This window comes from Lissotriton helveticus, chromosome 4_1 (assembly GCF_964261635.1).
Source record: "Lissotriton helveticus chromosome 4_1, aLisHel1.1, whole genome shotgun sequence".
NCBI lineage: Eukaryota > Metazoa > Chordata > Amphibia > Caudata > Salamandridae > Lissotriton > Lissotriton helveticus.
In genome coordinates this window covers 724,871,689-724,885,561 of record NC_136063.1, presented here as the reverse complement: position 1 = coordinate 724,885,561, position 13,873 = coordinate 724,871,689, and positions in this window count along the sequence as shown.

Below are 13,873 nucleotides of genomic sequence, written 5' to 3'. Positions count from 1 at the left end.
GAAGGTGTTCCAGGGTGGAGCATGGGTGTTCACACATATCCACTCATAGATTTTGACACATTCCCATCTTTGAAAAACAAAAGGAAATGATGGACGGAGCATTGACAATACAAGCACTCACCCCCAGTCAACTGATCTGGGTTTAATCCATCACCGTTCTTTAGTCTACTCTGCCACCCCAGTTCAAACATGGCCATATGCAAATCAGTCTGACCCTGTGCCTCATGGGAACAGTCCAGCCCGAACTGCCAAGCCATGCCTTCCCTGGACCGGGTACAAGCTACCGAGGACCGGTTTCTGGCATTTCAGCCGTCTTCAGCCCGGCTTGCTTGAATCCAGTGGCAAAGTGAGCAAGGGACTCGCGTCTGAGCATACCCTGCCAACTTATGGCGAACAAAGAAATACCAAAGGAAATGATGGTCGGAGCGTTGACAATACAAGCACTCACCCCCAGTCAACTGATCTGGGTTTAATCCATCACCGTTCTTTAGCCCACTCTGCCACCCCAGTTCAGACATGGCCATATGCAAATCAGTCTGACCCTGTGCCTCATGGGAACAGTCCATCCCGAACTGCCAAGCCATGCCTTCCCTGGACCGGAAACAAGCTACCAAGGACCGGTTTCTGGCATTTCAGCCGTCTTCAGCCCGGCTTGCTTGAATCCAGTGGCAAAGTGAGCAAGGGACTCACGTCTGAGCATACCCTGCCAACTTATGGCGAACAAAGAAAAACCAAAGGAAATGATGGACGGAGCGTTGACAATACAAGCACTCACCCCCAGTCAACTGATCTGGGTTTAATCCATCACCGTTCTTTAGCCCACTCTGCCACCCCAGTTCAGACATGGCCATATGCAAATCAGTCTGACCCTGTGCCTCATGGGAACAATCCAGCCCGAACTGCCACTTGCGTTGAAGGGCGTGGATTGTCGAATAATATAATTTTATATTCCAACACCAGTCCACGTAACAGTAGGGAAGGTGTTGGAATATAAAATTACAATATTCCTTATACAACAGCGCCATCCAGCAAAAGTCGTAGTAACGACTTGCGTTGTAATGGCATCGTTGTAAAGGCAACGCGGTGTAAACACCGCGTTGTAAACGATGTTCCCCCTGGCAGTCATGCAAAAAAAACATCACAGTACCTCCTTTCTTTCTATCCACACCTGGTACACCTCCCATTAATTGGAAAAAATGGAGAAGTGTTTTTGAGAGATATGCGAAGGTTTGTTGTGCAACGTTAAGTGCTGAGCTTAAAACAGCACTGTTAATGCCCCGCCAAGGGTCCGAGGATCAGGATGTTTTTGATCACCTAACTATGCCACCTCAAGCAGACATTGAAGGTTTGGATGAATATGAATTGTGTGTTCTTAAGCTTGACAAACATTATCTTTCAACGGTAAGCACCGTTTTAGAAGGTTACCATTTCGCAAGAAGGCACCAAGGTGAAGGAGAATATATTGAGAGTTATGTTACTGACCTTCACAGGGTTGCATCATCTTGTAATTTTGGTGGCTTGGTAGATGAGCGTATACGTGATCAGTTTATGGTTGGCTGCATATATGAAAAGGTACATGATGAGTTAAGGTTGAAAGATGGCCCTTCTTTAGACAAAATCTTAGCTACTGCCAAGAAGGTGGAGTATTCCATGGAATATATTTGGGTCATTAAGAAAGTAAATGAGAAAGATGTTGCTAAAGTCCATGTTATCAAAGAAAAGAGTAATGAGGGTGTGAGGAAGAAAGAAGACGACAACTCCAGGGCTGTTGCTAATGTAAGAAGATGCTACAAATGCGACAAAGTTGGACATTTGGCTAATGACAAAAATTGCCTAGCTATGCAGGCTACCTGCATCAAGTGTAGAAAGAAAGGACACTTTGCCGTTGCTTGCAAAGCGCAAATTGTTCAACCTAAAGTGGGGATTGATTCAGTGCAAGAAGAGGGTCATACTGATTTTGTGTGTGGTCAAATAATTTTACGAGACCATGGGGATCCTTTTGTTAAAAGCTCACCTGTGGATACTATTAGTGTCCATGGTGAGACTACTGATGTTCTTTTTGATTCTGGGGCAAAAATCTCTATTGTTTTCAACAGTTTTTATCAACATTCACTTCAGGACAAGGTTAAACTAAACCAACCTGATATTAAACCTTGTGCCTATGGTAGAGAGCCCATCAAATTGCATGGCTTCTTTGAGGGTGTTATTGAGTATAAACAAAGGTTAACTTCCAGAAAGATTTACGTGTCTCAGAAAGGTGACAGTGTCATAAGTTGGTCACATCAAGGTGATTTGGTGGTCATCTTGGATCCAAGTGGTCCTGTTCCCATTTGTTTAAAGGACAGAGACATGGTATGTCCTGTTGGTGTGTTGTATGATTCAGATTTAGTTGTGCGAATGAGAAAAGAGTCCCCACAGGTTTTCAAGAAGGAATTGGGATGCCTGGTGGATTACGAACACGAAATACGGTTGGTAGCTCATGCACAACCCGTAAACTGCAAGGTGAGGAATGTGCCCATTGCAGTTTGTGATGAGATTGAAACACTTAAGAATGGTGGTAATTATAGAGGAGGTTGAGGGCACTGAGTGGCTTGCGGCTGTAGTAGCAGCCAGGAAGGCCAATGTTAGTCTACGCCTGTGTGTGGACTTAAGACACCTGAATAAGTGTGTTATTGTTGATAGATATGCTCTGCCAACATAACAGAACGTGATCTTTTGCTGGGGAGTGCTACAGTTTTTAGTACCATTGATCTCACCTCAGCGTATTACCAGATCAAATTGTACGAGTCGTCAGGGGATTTTACAACCTTTGTGACTCCCTTTGGCACCCTCAGGTTTGTCAGACTTCCCTTTGGCCTGGTTTCGGCTGCTTCTATTTTTTTCAAAGGGTGATGGAAAGAGTTCTAAAAGGCATTTGTGGTGCCTGTGTATACCAGGGGTCTCCAATGAGTAGCAAGGGAGCTACTGGTAGCTCACCAGCATCCTCAAAGTAACTCTCAGAGGTGTAGCCAAGCATCTCATTCAGAGAGTCTGTGCATATTAAAGAAGGCATATTGCTAATCTCAAGACCCTTAGAGTGACAGCCAGGCAAATCAATGAAACACCTCATAATAATCACATACACACTCTGGCAGTCTAAGGGATCTCAAAATCACCATCTGTCTCCAGTCTCAATCTAGCCATGTACCAAGGAGATTGGACTTTTTGTAGGCCTTGTTCTATCAGTCACCCACTGTGTGTGAAGAATGGGCCATGCAAGAAGAGTGACAGCAGTAGCCTGAGCAGTAACTGGTGCTGACCCACCGAAGTTTCGGACGACAGGACCCAGAGTGAAAAAAAGTGTTATTTAGATGCATGATCAGTCAAGAGCAGAGAAAAACAGGGTATGACTACAGGGATGAGACAATTAAGAGCCCCATCTGGGTCAAGATACAGCATTTGGAATATGAGCAGGATTGTTGTACATAAAGGTGCTGGTGGTAATGTCGTAAACTCATCTGAGTCAGAAGGTGGTGTTGTCACAAGAAAGTCCGGCCGGGTTGGTAAAAGACCAAGGTATTTAGAAGATTTTGTCTGATCCCTTTGGTGGGTAGTTTCTTCTCACTGTTGCTGTGTATTTTGTTATCCATATTTATTACTCTCTTTATTGTTTTTGTTGTTTTTGCTTTGTTTAATATCAAAGGAGGGATGTGTGTGGTATTCCTCATAAGTGTGTTTAATTGGTAATCACAGCTGTGCCCTGTTCAGGCACAAGCTGGGGGTGTCACTATGATGTCATATGCTGTGGGTTACTATGGGGATGGAATGTGATTACTGGAACGTACCTGTCAGTTGGAAGGGGCCCTGCTGATGGATGGCTGGGATCTTCTGTGATTAGAGAAACTTGTATCTTCAACTACTTTCCTGACTCTTCTACTTCCTTTGCCCATGGAGAGGATGTGACTTAAATTGTCACAAGAACGCTACTGCGGAGGTGCACAAAAACAAAGTGCATTCCCTGCAAAACTTGGTAAGCAGCCCCTAATGTGTGCTTTAAGTGGTTGGCTTTGAATATTCATAAGCCTTGCACCGAGCAGAAGCCCCCAGAGTACTGGGATAACCCTCTACAGCAGGCTTTGTCACACATATGTCTCATTGGTTTGGAAGCTGTAACAACATTTAGATACATTTCCAAGCAAATCAATTATAAACCAAACCTGCTTAAACAGGTTTTGAGCAGAAACTATTTTTTTATTTCAAATTGCTTCAATTTTCACAAATGTTCCCATAAGAAATATGTTTACAAAGTCACCAGGAAGGATACAAACTTACACACACATATAAGAATAAACAAACATTAGAAATGCAATAGGTCTCACATTTGTTTAAGTTAGAGCTATTGGTGTTGTAAATAGCAATATCTTTTACCCTTGTGTCATGGAGTGGATGTATGTTGTTTGAGTAGAAATATGTGGTTGGATTGGAATTGTTAGTTGTGTAATTGTGTGGCGTAGATTTGTGTGAAGTGGATTGTGTAGTGTAAATATGTGGCATGGTGTGCAGTGGAATTATGTGCATAGTAATTATGTGATGTACAGCACAGCGGTGTAGAGTAAAGTTGTGTATAGTAGCGTAGAGTGGCGCTCTGCATATTGCAGTGGAGTGGCACAAATTGTAAAATATTTGCTCAGAGTGGTGTAGTATAGAGTGTAGTGGCATAGAGTAGATTGTTTTAGAGTAGAGTGAAGTAGTAAAGAGTAGAGTGGATTGGCGTAGACTGCAGTGCCACAGAGTGCAGTTTTGCATAGTAGAGAATTATGGAGTGACATAGATTGGAGGGGTGCAAAGTACAGTGGAGTGGCCTATCCTGGAGTTGTTTAGAGTGCAATGGCAAAGAGTGCAGTTGTATATAGTAGAGTGGGGTAGAGTGCATTAGCATACAGTAGAGTCGGGCATTAGTAGAGTAGAGAGGCGTAGAGTGCAGTGGTGCACGTTGGAGTGCAGAGGTGTAGAAAAGAGTGGCACAGAGTACAGTGTAATAGTGTGCAGTGGTGCACAGTAGATTAGAGCAGTGTGGAGTGTATAGTGGTGTAGTGTGTAGTGGTGTACAGTAGTGGCATCAGGTGCATTGGCATAGAGTGAATTGGCATAGAGTGCCGTAGAGTGGAGTGGTACAGAGTAGAGTGTTGAGTTATAGCGTGTAGTGGTGCAGAGTAGAGTGGCATAGAGTTCAGTGGTGTCGAGTAGAGTGGCGTAGAGATCAGTGGTGTCGAGTAGAGTGGCTTAGAGTGCAGTGGCATAGAATGTTGCTATGTAGAGTATAGTGGTGTACAGTTCAGTGATTCAGAATAAACTGAGCTAGAGTGCTGTGGCATATAACGTATTGTTTGTGAGTATAGTGATGTTAAGTGCATTGGTGAAGAGTGCAGTGTTAGTGAGCGCATTATGAAATGTAGTGGCATAGAGTGCAGTGGTGCAGAGTAGTATGGTGCATCAAGTTGAGTTGAGTGTAGTGATGTGGAGTGACATTGAGTGGAATAGTGCATAATGGATTTGAGAAGTGTAGAGTGCAGTGGGGTAAAGTGTAGTATGCATAGTGTGGTAGTGCACTGCTATTACAGGAAACATATTTTCATTTGAAAAGAGCATTACATTTGCACGGACATACATTTTTACTGATAAAAGTGTAGTGTATAAAAGACCATTTTTTATCGTATTGAAATATTTGTTTCCACCACACTTTAGAGTTACCCCTAAAAGTGTGTCCTTTGCACTTTCCTAATTCTGATATATTGTTATTTACAGACATGTTGTGCGCTACAAAAAAAAACCTTCATATAGCTTTACTCCAGCACACCTGCAGTACCCAGCCTGAATGTCACATAACTTGCCTCACTTTGACGTCTAAGAAAAAAAACAGTAAACATTAAACTAACTTGGAAGACAGAGCCTGACACTTTACCTTTGGTGGATCCTAAAAGTAATAACTTCGGGTCCCATTACCATGGGGGACCACCGTAACGGAAAACGGGCCTAACCACCAGAGGTACGGCCACTACTGTCTCAGCTTTTGAAAGAAAGAATTGCATTTAAAATTCTTGATGGTAGGCCCAGCCATTTGGCTCCATGGTAGTTTTCTTATAATTCACTGACTTCTATCACTTGATATTTAATGCAATAATCTACACTGTGCCATTCATCATTTTGTCTAGGCCACAGATTATAGTTCTGGGCGGTGCATCCGTGCAGATTTGGCAGAAAACAGCCTAAAAGCTTCTTGAAAGGTCAGAGGTCTTGTTCTTCTTGCCACTCAACGGCTGCCATTAAGTAGGGGCTGGGAAGGGTGATCATCTGGGAGGCGGGAGTGGGAGTGACACGCTGGGGTGGGGCCGCGGGAGCAGCAGCAGCGGGAAGTACGGGCAGCGTGGGAAGAGGGAGCAAAAAGGGGTAAAAAGGAATAGAGGCAAAAGAGAAAAAAGAGGGAAAGTGAAGAAATAAGAAAAGAGAAGCAAAAGAAAAGAGGCAAAAGAGAAAAGAGGACACAGAACAGAAGGGAATAGCAGAAGAGCAGGGTGCTCTTCCACTAGAGTACGATGGATGAGGTAAGGCAGGAGCCTACGGGTGGAGGAGGGCCTCGAACACCTCACGCTCAACCCTGACCACCATCGCATTCATTTCTCTTTTAGAAAACCCACCGCTCACTAGCATGCATGCTGCCCCCCACACAGAATCTGGAACAAAGTCTTCAAAGAACACCTCACCTTTGAAACAGTAAGCATACTAAGATGTGTAAATTACTTAAAAGTGTAAGTTACCTTTGTAAATCAGCCCCTTATTTTGTTTCTGATTTTGGAGTCATTTATTGACTAGAAAGGAGAGGTGTGGCGCCGCGGCCAGGGTGACTGACTCCGGAATCCGGGGATCACGGTTCGATCCCCGGGGCCGGCGGCAGATTAGCCCAGCACCAAGTGACTCTGGGCAATAGCTTGCATAATCTTCCCGACGGCCCCCAGCGCCTAGAGACCCTAACGGGTGATGGTTCGCGCTTTACAAATGTGGATTAGTATTAAAATGGAGCGTCCACTACAAATAATGAAAATAAAATACCAAATTTTTCACAAAGACATAATCAAGACAGATTTTACTTTATAACCTTCATTCAGCGACCATCTAAAAAAACAATGTGAATTTACAGAGTGTTTAAGATGGCTCCCGTGGGCCGTGAGCTGACGAGTTCTGTGAGCACCTGCGTGCTGAGAGTGGCACTAACCCTGAGGAAACTGCGGCAGCACGTCCAGCGACCTATGAACATTTTCCCCACTAATGAAAGAGGAATCTAGAAACACGTGTCTGGGGATACACTTGAAAAGAATACTGGTACTGGCACTGGCCAACAAACTGTGAGAACTGTGTGTGAAGCGAGTAACACTGAACCACATCGACCATGATGCATGAGGTAATTCAGCTGTGACGTGTCAGCAGGGTGCTCCAAATCCCTTTGAATTTACAGAGTGCTTGAATCAATGTGATAATAAAACAAAAAGTCTCTACTTGTCTACAAATTGGTATGCCCTGGCCCTGCATAAGAAATGTTTATTAAAGCCAGTACTGCCATTCTTTACACAAGAGGGGGTGCACTTATAAGACGTGGAGTACATTCTCTCATTTACCTTTTCACAATCTAAAGATATCAGATGAATGGTACTTTGATCTCCACCTTACTAATGTTCCCGAGCGGCTGAGGTGGAATTCTCAGCCTGATATTACATCTAGAGACTTGAGTAAGGGAATTGAGTACGTACAACTGTGAAGAACATGACTCGGAAGAAACAAGAGTCTGGCCTGCAAGATCCTGCTCAAAGGAAATAACATTTAAATGAGCTGCTACTAGGACTTCAAAGGTCATATAAGGCATTCCACTATCTCAGATGCTTAACACATTAACAGCTGAAATACCATTAAATAAAGATCAAGCCCAGAGATTCAATCCTCTGCCACCCTGATGTACCACGATATCACTAAATAAGACTTTTCTAGTACCCACTAGATAATAATTGCTTTATCAGACCAAATTCTTATCTTATATGAGAATTGAAGGTGGAAAAAGGGAGGCAAAATACTCTTCTATAACGTATGCACTGTGCCAGGTTAAGCCAACATTCTATTCTGGTATGCCTCCACCTTATATACAAGGGAAGGCATCAACTTAGATATACCTACTTGCAAAATGGGTGGGGCTGACAGGTTTTCAAGCCTTGCATTCAGTCAACATAATGCAACGGCCAGAGCCAAGAGTGCTGCTTTAAGAGAAGCAAGAAGTAGTCTTGGGGTACACAAAGTGCTGAACTAGGTGTTCAAATATTTGCATGAAGTTCAAGATCTAAGCTTCCACTTCTCAAAGATCTTTTCCACTGCCAAATAGCAGAATCTTAGTTTTGCTTCAATTTACTTCTGCTGGAATTGGTATCAGCACCAAGCTCACCCCTTTGCTCAGTTGGTGATCCAACACAACTTATCCATCAGCATGCTTAAGTACTTGTCTACGTTTTGAACTGAGTTAAGGTGGAAAAGACAATGCTTTACCCAAGGCAGTACCCATATTTGTAGTCTGCAGTCTGAATAACAAGGGCTTGATAACACACTAATGTTCCAGACTTCTGTTGGTGTATAGATAGTCTGAAACAGCCTGCATCTAGCCTATTTTTACTCTGCTAATGTGGCTTGATACAGGGACTGAGTCACTTTTAATAGACATGTCATAGATGCCAAAACTGTAAGTTTCTGCCTCTGCAAAGACTTGTCTATGCCATCAAATACCGCCTGGTAGCCAATGAAGCAGGCAAAGACCTTTCCATTGGTGGTATGGATTGTTCTGTGGATCATAGCCTCTAAGACAACAACATTATCAACGGCTTCACAAGTAGATTTGAATCCGATTGGTAAAGAGGCAGGAGCTGATTAGATACAAAGGTCTTTATTTCACTAGTTCACTCCACAGAACCTGGCATAGACGTCCAGAAAAGCAATTAAATTGTAGTTTTCTGGATCAGCTGATCATCCTGCTTAAATAGAGGATGCGGAAAGCTGGGGTATTATTAGTTTCACAAAAGGCTGTCAACAATCCAGAAAATAAGCCTCACCAGTAATTCATGGCAAATTTAACTACAGCGAATGGGAGGTCGTTTGGCTGCGAGTGCAAGAAAAGATGCACTTGACAAGAATTCTCTCAATACATCCAAGGGAGAAATGAGTTTGACCTTGAACATTGCATGATGAGTCAACAAATATGTTATCCAATCTAGCATAAAGGTTCTTGGCCACACTGGTCACCTTAAGCCCTTCTCTGTGGTCAGTTTAATGAATAGGAAGCACACAGTTGCCAAAATGTGTGGGGTGGACATTATCAGGGAGGCTAATCAAAGACCATAACCTCTTTTAATTGTATTTGTGCAGTATATACCATTGAGATTCCCTATATTTGTTCTTTGCTGACCAAACTTAGGCAATCATTATGATGTCGGTGGGACTGCCACCGACAGGCCATGAGGGGTGGTCCCACCAACATCTAGGGCAGCGGTACGACCGCTGGATTACAATATCAGCAGAAGGAGCGCAGTGGTCAGGTGGGAAAGACCGCTGCCTCCGACAGGCTCAAGGAGCCCATTGGGGCAGTGGTAGAACACTAATCCCTACAATGGAGGCAGTATCTACGTAGGCACAGCCGTAGGGATAAGGATATCCCTTTCTTACTGCCCATTCATGGAGGTCCCCACGCCATGTAAATGCAGCTGGAAAGGGACTTTGGGGTCTGTAACCAGGGTCCCCGTCCCCACTGCTTACTGGCCTCGGGGCACATGTGGTGCCCCAATCATCCATGCACTGTGTGCCAGGCACCACATTGTGCATGATGTTTCAAAAATGTCTTTTTCTACTGCAGCTTGTGCTCTGGCTATTTTTCAGGCCGCAGAAGAAGCCGCAGTAGAAAAAGGCATTTTACGACGACCTGCACAGCGGTCATATCGTGATAGGGCAGGTGGGACTGCAAACTCTTTGTCGGACCTTCACCTGCCCTCTGCGATGGTATCATAATGAGGCCCTTAGTGTTTGTATGTTTTTCTTAAATTTGGCAGCAGATCATGTGGTGGCATCACTAGCCTCCTCTAGAGTTGTCCAAAGCTCCTTTTTCTGAGAATAAAACAGAAGTTAACCAGGTATTATTATTAAAAGTCATTTGTGACTTCCAGGATGTGAATGTTTTCCTATCTTGTGAAAAACATATGAGTAGAACCCAAGCATGACCTTGCCCAATTTACAAGGTACCTTTTGTTGAGCATGTACTGAAAACTGACCGTGGCTCTCCCATCCTGGCCAGAGAATTCCAGCAACTGATTTTATTACGCCAATAATTATCATCCATTTTTACCAACTTTACCTGAGCAATACCTGTTACTACTAAAGAAACAGCCTTAAATCTTGGCCTTGGAATTAGAAATCTCAGAGTGAGCCTTTGTATTCACTCCTTACACAAATGTTAAAAGTAAAGAAGCTGTTGGAAAAAGACGCAAGGGAGGCCAGAGTGTAAATCAGCAATGCCCTACATTTTGAGCACACTCAGGTATGATTACATGGCTGGCCTAAAATGAAACAATCATTTAACACACGTTGGTGCAGTGCGTGCATTGAGGATATACCTATGTTAGTGGAACTAGATGTTTTGTGGCATCTATACGAGCTGATCATGCATAGACAATGTTATCATCAACCATAGCTGCTATGGTCACAATCAGATTAAAATCACCTATAAACAAAACCTCATAACTACTCTGCTCAGCCAGCAAATTTTGGATGGGTTTTAAAAACAGGTGAACTTGGGTTTTTCGGTCTTGGCGATGGAGATCTAAATAAATGTTAATGATTAGCAATGGAATTATTATATGCAAAAGTGACTGAAGCACTGATGATGATTGAGAGAGCAAAGTGATCCTAAAGATAATTTCTACATACACATATATTGAGAGGTCACCTGATGGACTACAATACTTCTTCGACCTTATTGTGGTGAAAATATATTTCACAAAACTGGACACGGAAACTGTCGAAATCCCCCGGATTCCAGCAAACAAATTTAATCTCATATAGTTAAAAGTTAACTGTATCATAATCACCATCCAATAATTCCTCTACCTCAGTAATATTCCTTGAGTTCAAAGTTAAGGGAGAGAATGTGACTAACGGCTGGGGCGGTCGATCTCAAATCTGGGGAAGTGGGTTCGAGTCTTGGCAGCGACGCTCAACATCCTGTGATTCTAGACAAATCACTTAATCTCCCCGTGCCTAACAAAAACAAGTATTTGCAATGCAATAGGTCTCACTTTTGCGAGAGTCTGAGCTATTGGCATTGTAAATGACAATGCCTTTTATGTATGTGTTGGTTTTTAAAACATAAATAAAAGCCATTGTAATTTACAATGCCAATAGCTTAAACTCTCGTAAATGCGAGACCCATTGCATTGCAAATGGTTGTTTGTAAAATCGCCCTATGCCGGGCTTTCACTTTAATGTCAACCACGCCCCTTTCTACAGACGCGGCTCATGTAAAGAAAGGTGATGGCAGATATTAAAGTGCAAGCGTGGTATGGGGAGCTTTTAAAAAAAGAAAAGGCATTTTTTAAGCAGCAAGCGCATCATCCATGATCGGGCATCGCACTGTCAGGAAACAGAGTGGGTTAGGGAGTGCCTGTCGGACCTGCAGAATAGACATTAAAGAAAATAGTGCTCAAAGACTATAGATAAAACAGATCGTCTACCAACACAAGTAAAAAGTCCAGTCCTTATGGGAGGTTACCAATGCAGACAAGGCAGTACTACAGAGGGACTACTAAGCCTATTCAGTAAAGAAACAGGAGCCAATAAAAAAAATGGGAGGAAAATGGGCGGAGCTGCAAGTCCATACCTGAATACCGCATGGCTCGCAGAGAAGTGCTTGCTCTGCCCAGGCGCAACCTAAAAATGGGCAGTTTCTGTAATAGATTTCATTTGATTTAAATTTGCAAAAAAATAAAATATTAAATATTTGTATGAAGGATACAGGCCATTTGTGATATGTGCCCTTTGTGTGTGTACAAAACATAAAATTCTGCACTGAAAGAAATGGGCCATGGATAGTTTCCTGGGGATAGCTATCAATAAATACAGTTTATATAGCTAGAATTAGGAAGTGAACGGAGAAGGTGATTTCCTGATGGTTTGGAACAAAGAAAGCCTAGATGATTGACTCTTTCCTGCATTTAAAGCAGCAGCATTGTGAAGGGTAGGCCAATGTTGTCAAAAATAACAAGAAGTTTAAAGTGATAAAAAAATGTTTAAGGATGACAAAGTGCTACTACCCTTCTTAAACACTACACCAGCCCTCTGCATCTCAAACAGCTTGTCTCTCATTCCCAAAAGGAACTGCTGAGCGTTTGGTGTTTAAAAGGAAAACAATGAAAACCAGCAACAAAACAAAGAAATGAATGCAGCATGCGAGTGACTTGCAATCAAGACAATTTTTGCCAAGCATATTCATGTTTAACATAGATGTTTGTTCAGAAAATAAACATGCCAGATTTAGCATAATTTAATCACGGTCCTTTAACCTGGCAAGAAGCATTGTTGAGTTGCCTACTTCTGTCTCAAAGTGTGTGTGTGTGTGTGTGTGAGAGAGAGGAGGATTGCAAACAGAAGGTAGCACAAGGAACATAGATGGGGAGGGTGTAGGGAAGCAAAAAATGAGGCACAGTGAGGGAAGAGGCACAGAGGGCATAGAGAAGCAAACAATAGAGTAATGTGGCGGGCAGGGGGAGAAAAGCACATGAGCGAGAGCAAGGTTAAGCTGGGAGTGAAAGCACACCCTTTACAGGTAATCTGAACCGAGGAGCAAAGCTGAGCAAATGCCACTTTGGAACTCGAGAACTGCTCAGTAAAGTGCTCCAATACCTTCCGGTCGGGTTTGCGGTTGCAGGGGAGTGTGTCCAAAGAGACATTTGCAGGCGAATAGTTTCTTTCTTTTTTGGATCCATTTCACAGAAGAACAAATCAAGAAAACACGGTAAGAGCACTTTGTTGAAGTCAAGGTATTTCGCAAGTGAGCGGAGGAGCAAACCTAACGCATATTCATGTTTAACATAGATAAACACGCCAGATCTAGCGGAATTTACATCACACACTTTTGACGTCCCTAATAGCATCGCTGAGTTGCCCCTTTCTGTCTCCCATGGCTCCTGAACAGCTCCCTGTTTTCTATTAGTTAAACAAGCCAGTGGTCACAACTACACATGCGAGACCCTTCTGCCCTCCTGCAGTAAGAGAAACTCATTAAAGAACTTGCAGGTAGATTCATGAAGCCAAAATCGGCTCGCAAAGGGCCAGATTCTGAGATTTGGGATTCATCATCCCAAATGCAAAAATTGCAATTATAGAAATCGCTCAATTGCAAAGAATCGCATTTAAGGAATCTCAATTAGAAATTCCTTAAATGCTATTCATGAACCTTTTTAAAATTGCGAATTCGCAATATGGGGCCGCTATTTACTGCGAAGTGTAACTTCGTGGTAAATAGCGAAAACGTAGAAAAATGCACTTTAGTGCATTTTTCAAAGTTGTATGTTACACACACAAGCGCAACACCTGTGTACATTTGCATTTCAGGGGTGCTACAGGGTGTCCTTTGGACACCCTGGCACCCTTGAAATCACTTCCTTATTTGCGATTCGCTAATTGCTAATCGCAAATAAGGAATGACTCCCCATTCATTCCTATGGGCCTTGAGGCTCATAGGAATGAATGGGAAAGCCATTCCTTATTTGCGATTAGCAATTAGCGAATCGCAAATAAGGAAGCAGTGGAAATCGCAAAA